This window comes from Scardinius erythrophthalmus (assembly GCF_964197995.2).
Source record: "Scardinius erythrophthalmus genome assembly, chromosome: 22".
In the NCBI taxonomy this organism is placed as follows: Eukaryota; Metazoa; Chordata; class Actinopteri; order Cypriniformes; family Leuciscidae; genus Scardinius; species Scardinius erythrophthalmus.
The window spans coordinates 2,830,093-2,836,492 of record NC_138242.1 but is presented as its reverse complement, the minus strand read 5'-3'; the positions used below and the strand labels follow the sequence as shown (position 1 = coordinate 2,836,492).

The following is a 6,400-nucleotide window of genomic DNA, read 5'->3' as shown; positions in this document are numbered from 1 at the left end:
TTACACAGATAAAGTGCCTTTTGAGGTGCATTCTAATGCGCCAATATAATGCAAAACATGAATGGAGTAAGAGGGATAATCGCCTGCTCTTCTTTTCATGTTCCGGTGGAAGGACAAGCACTGAGTCCCTTTGTTCTCTAGAATGGTGAGACGCAGTGGAAGAAAAGAGTCTCTGATTTTAAGGATATGTTTAATAGACTGTGGGGGATAGCTGTCATGTCAGGAGAGCATCCCTGCATGCAATTTAGCAGCGGGGAAGTCGTCGTATTGAGCTTGTTCTACACAGCAAGGCATCAAGTGTGTTGAAGTTGGCATCGTTAGACACGGAGCCGAGGACGGGTGGTTAAGGGTGTGTGTTTGGAATCAACCTTCTGACTATGAATACAACAATGACCGGAGAGAGAGAGACGAGCAAGGGAGGATTGTTTATTTTTGAGTGTACATTCATGGTATTTCGTCTTTACAGAATATCATTGTATGCTTATGAAAGCACAAAGTGGACCAAACACTTGGTGAGATACCTTTGAAATGTTCTGATGTTCAAAACAACGTTCATAGCAATCACATTAAAACCCATTCACACCAAGAGTGATAACTATAACACACAAACTGTAGTTGTGGTTTGGATGTCCTTGTTCTCATTTTGAACAGTTAATAAACTTTATAGTAGGGATGATCAAGTTTTTTGTGCCCCTGATCCAATCCGAGTCATTGTATGTCAAGTATCTGCCAATACACAGTTCCGATCCGATACTTGTACTTTCCTAGTGCTTAGAGTAATATGGCTTATAAATATACCCATATTTCATTAAATACCATAAAGTATTATGTTTATTTGTGCTTATCAGATTGTGTTATTAGCATAGCAACATGCTAAAATCCTAATAGTCTCCACTTTTTTAGTTTATGAGAGAGATAATGGATTCAGAATAAAAGTAGAAAAGTAGAAATTAACATAATTTCGACTCAGAAGTTCAGACCTCACAGAGAAGAAAATCATTCATGTTTGTTGGAGCTGAATAATTTGTATTGAATGCAATAAAATGCATGTGATATTGTTTACATCATGCTCATTTTACACTTGAAGAAGAGAAGTTGAAAGCACACTTTCTCATTTCCACTGGTAAACAGGGTCATGGCAATGAACTGCACTTCTTGAAGTTTATACAGGAGAGCAATGGCACAATGCATGTTGCATTTTAATAGCTGAACTTTTGTAAGAATACAATTCAATGCAAGAATAATAACTCGAACGTCCTTGCTGTGCACAGCCCATATTTTAATAATATTGTGTCACCACTGTCATTTTTAAATAATGAAAACCAATGACTGCAGACCTTCACGCATCCAGCAATTACACACTATATAATCAGAGAAACAAAGCAAGAGTGACTTTGTTGTTGTGTTTCAACAAATAAAGTCATAATTAATTACGGACAACATTAATCCAGATTTTGGAAAGAACAGTGTCACTACAGTTCAACGAAAGCGGGCTGGAACCAGGCTGTTCGTGCGGTTCGACTGAAAGCACCTGTCCACAATTAACACCCAGAAACCACAAGTATACAACTGTGAGGTTTTTTGAGGTTTACTGAGTTTTAAAGTGGCAAATATTTCCAACTAACATGCACTACTTAAATTTGCAACCGTTTAAGTCAACCTGAAAATCAAACAAAGATTTTATGTTATTTGCTTGTTTGTTTGAGCTGGGAAGTGAAGCCCTGGTGCAAGCAATCTAAGGCCACAGTTGTTCATAAGTATTCCAGGTACAGTACATTATATGGGATAATATATCACAACGGGCCAGAACTGTCTTCATTTTTCTGGATATCTTTGTACCATCTACAAAAAAATCTCTTTTGTTGAGCATATCAGGATTGTGAGCTTCCGTATGAGCCACATAGCTTAACTTTGATATACATCATCATCTCCCAATGATCAGTTTTTCAAAGCAGAGATTAATCCAGTCAAACTAAGCACCGCCGGGTTTCATTGACCCACAGATGCAATATCTCATAAAAACAACCCTGTACTGTGTTACGATAACCATCCAAACAAGCTGCTTTGCCGGTGTTGTATCAATTGATTCAGGCTTCAGGCTCATTCATCAGTTTGTGAGCTGCCTTCGGGTCACAGCACAGTGAAACAGCAGGCCGGAGGCGAGGAAAGCAGAGATATCAGTAATTGGGTGCGCTGCTGTTCTTTTGAATACAGAAATTAAAGGGAGCATGCTTTTTTTTGCATGCATGTATTGATTTTTTTTGTCTTCATTTCAGTCTCTCCTGGACAAACATGCACATGTTCAATCTTCTTTCTCTACAGGAGCTGTTCTGTTTTATTTTCACAGGTTGAGAGGCGAGTCTGAGTCCTGACAGCTGTCATCTAATTAATCAGAGCAATCAATGGATTCTGTTTGGCTGGATGTGATCTTTGAGCTGTACTGTGTACATGCCAACTCCTGGACCCAAGCAAGGCTATACGCGACGCTTCATGGCTATGCTTGACATAGGCTGCGTCCAAAATCGCATACTCTCTTGAGTAGGTACTTTGAATAAGTAATTACTTTGCAACCGCTGAAAAAGTACATTCTGTATAGTATGAATATAATCTGGAAGTGTTACATTCGCCATGTTGCGCTCATCACATGACCTGTCAGTTTCGTCTCGTTACCGTCATTCATAATCCTCTCCCGTGGCCTCATGGGATAGTAAAGTGTCCCATCGTATGTACACTTCAGAATCTCACCAGTAGGTCTCAGTAGGTCATCAGGGTACTTTTAGGCCTTGTCCACACTTTAGCCACGAAAACAAAGCTTTTTGAAAACGCTCTCCAAAGTGGATAAATTTAAAATGCCGTTTTCGCGTTGTATATGCACTGTAAAAACTAAAGGAGCCTCAAATATCCTGTCGGATACTCAAGGAACTTCAAAATGTAATTTAGGTGCCTCAAAGCTCTTTTTCCTATAGTAGGGTTACTGGAGGAGCATTGACAATATTTGAGGTTCTTGCTGGAACTTATGGGATCCTTTAAGCACTTTGTATTTAGTTCAGAGGTTCTGGAGTCACCTTTTCATTACCATGAGACCTCGAAGTGCTTTGGGGGAAAATAGAGGAACTTGAATGTGATAAAAGGGTTACTGGAATATCTTTTAACATTTAAGTGGTTCCTGGAAGATCTCTTATGTTAAAGCCAGCATCTGGAGGAACCCAATGGTTCAGTGAGGCCAGAATAAGATTATTATTATCCTATTATTATTATTATTATTATAGGCTACTTAAGTTTGATTCAGTATACATACCCAGGTGAAAAAGACGTACTATTAAATGCATTAAAAATGTACTTGAGTGTTTTTAGTAGACCTACAATACAAATATACTTTAATGCATTTTAATATATTTAACAGTAGCCTACGTCTTTTTCACTTGGGTAGCTTACATTTATTTAGTATAGGCCTATTTTATTAAGTAATTTAAACCTTAAACAACAACACTAAATAATAATAATATTAATAATATGAAGAAGAACCAGGAGGAGAGAAGTTTTATTCTGTCACGAAACTGCTGCTATTCCTCCGCTGTCGTCGCTTCAGTGATCCTCGCGCTGCTCGCGCGCAACAAAGCTCAGCTGATCGACGTCATCGGGTTTGAAGTAACGGCTCCTCTCATCAAAGCTTCCGCCATTTGTTCGGCTCTCCGTTACAAGGTTTGTAAACTCGCCAAATAAATATAAATACAGAGTCTACTTACTATATATTCAAACACACACATATATAAACTAAATGTATTATACATTACTACGTTTTTACAGTGTTTACCATTTGTTTATTGCACAGTATCTGGTATGAAGGTTTTAGCCGCGATGCTAACTACGTTGATCTAATGAACAAATGGAAATTATTGATTTAGTCATTCAATTCAACATATTCTGTACAACTGTGTCTTCAAATTGCTGATATAGCCTAACTAATTTATTTCGTCATTGGCGTTTGTTATGAATAACAAAAGCAGGTTAATATAGTTTGGTCTGTTTTTATAGCCTAAATTTACTGCTACAGGTGCCCTCATTCTCTCAAATACCATTTTAAAGCCATTTACTGGTCAATAAATATTATGTTGTGAATAATCAGCTTTGTTCTTTTGTTTCCCCAGAACAACCATTACATTTCTAAAATGATCTGAACATATCAGTGGCAACATTGAATTACAGTAAGTTACCTGCACCACATGCAAGCGCTTTATTACTATGAACTTTCTCTGTGTGAAATTGTATTGTTTGACTGTGTACTTGTGTTTTTTAATCAGTTATTCTCTGAAAATCTTCCCTCATGCTCTCAAATCTCAATCATGTTACTCAGAAAAATAATATCACAGGTTTGGTTCACAAATAATGCTATGCATTTTGTCTTATATCTTTATCATTTGCATTTGAATATAAGACATTTTAACTCTGAATTATAACTTCAAGTTTAGTATTTTTCGACAAAAAAAAAAAAAAAAGGAAAAAGCTAGGATATTATATGGCTCCAGAAGACTTACAACACAACCCATAACACATGAGTTGTGAACTCATTGATTATTTTTAGGATCTTTTCTGGGACATTTTTGGAGCTTAACCATTTTTACATAAATTGTTGCATTGAATTGACAAGTGTAGGCTACATAAGAATGGTTTCATGAATGATTTACACAATTTTTTCTGCTTGTGTTTCATGCAGTGAAACTGAATGGTGACTGGGGTTGCATTATGCCTGAGATCTGCTTTTGGGTTCCACAGACAGAAAGTCAAACAGGTTTGGAACATCACAAAGCTGAGGAAATTATTTAAATTTCACAACTATCACTTTAATAACATTACTAACAGTAAATTTTGTACTTTGCAGGGATCTCGGTAAGCTGAAATACAAGTTTGAACAAGAATAAAAATCCTCCTGTAGACCTGAAAATCACTGAAGTGCCTGGACCATCCACCAGAAAAGAGGGAAACCAGACGGAAAACGAATCTGCTGTACCTTTTCACTTTTCTAACTCTTTAAGTAGGCTACCTCACACCAACTTGGTCCCATAGTGACATTTTTGACCACAAACGAAATTGCTGATCGTGTGGATTCTTATTGAAATGACTGGAATTCACCAGTGAACATTCACAGAACAACAGATAATTTTACTGCACCTTAATACTGTTTCCGGGTCGAAGCCTCTACTTCCTCTATCTTGTTTCATGAGAATACTCAACAACCATTTATGAACACTGTTGATTCAAGTCACACATTTAAGCTTTTCAAAAGCTATAGTGAACATTACAGTCTCCAGTCTAATGGCATCCCAGACTTCACATTTTATGATTCAAAATAGCTGAATAACTAACCATCAGAGATTTCGGTATAGAGATAAAGGTTAGGATCATAATTTTCAGGAATATTACAGCACAATGAGCACTTGCATATTAGCACTGTTTGTTGTTTGTTTTTGGCATCTGATAGAGTTTTGGACTTGGACCATCGGACTGAAACACAAATCTTTTTAAAGTTAAGTAAAGATGGACATTTTTAATTAGTCAAAATGTAATTTTTTTACATTGATTTATTTCGTGGAACATATGTGTTTCCATGCATTTTGTTGATATGTCTTTTCTTGTTTATCTATTGTATATACATGGTTGATTATTCATGTTGCTTATGTATTATACTATTTTTTTGTGTATTCATTGATATTAATCTATAGTTATCTTTTTTTCCCATGTGCATGGAAGTGTATGTATAAAAATGAATATCAAATATGTAATAAACAATTCTTATTTTGTATTTGGTTCAATTTGTTTATTATAATAGAAGTCAAAGGTAACCATAGTAACACCATGAAATTAAATATTAAAAAAAATGAAATTTGGTTCCTGGAGGCACCCACAGTGGTTCCACACAGTGCGTTATATAAGAGTTCCTCAGGAAACCTGTGTGGTTCCTCAGAGAACCGCCCCTTTTTAAAGGGTGCCTAGAGGATCTACAGACGGTTCCGCCGGTGTGGCGAAGTGAAGAACCCCAAAAGGTTCCTCCAGGCACCTTTTATTTTTACAGTGTGGACTGAGAAAACGGAGGTATTTGAAAGCGATGACATAAGTTCAGTCATGTGATGCATATTGATCCTTCATGTTTATACCAGTTATGCGTTTTTTCCCCCTATATCGACTATATAGCAGGGAAGTACAGTATGCGATTTCAGATCGCAACTTCAGATCCCTACTATTTCTTAAGAATACTGTCAGCAATGCATTATGCAATATTATAAACAATTGCATGCTACACTGTGTTCATATGATCTCATTATGTCAGATTTGTATTTTATTTAATCTTTTTTTTCAGCAAGGGCACATTAAATTCATCAAAAGTGACCCTACATTATTATTA

At 36.5% G+C, this 6,400-nt stretch overlaps 1 long non-coding RNA gene across 1 annotated transcript; it reads left to right on the top strand.

Moving 5' to 3' along the window:
- The first annotated feature begins 3,654 nt into the window (after positions 1-3,654).
- On the top strand, positions 3,655-5,343 carry LOC308682367. The gene is made up of 4 exons (XR_014029136.1): positions 3,655-3,702; positions 4,149-4,205; positions 4,715-4,789; positions 4,880-5,343. It is a non-coding gene; the product is annotated as an uncharacterized lncRNA (long non-coding RNA).
- The last annotated feature ends 1,057 nt before the right edge of the window (positions 5,344-6,400 follow it).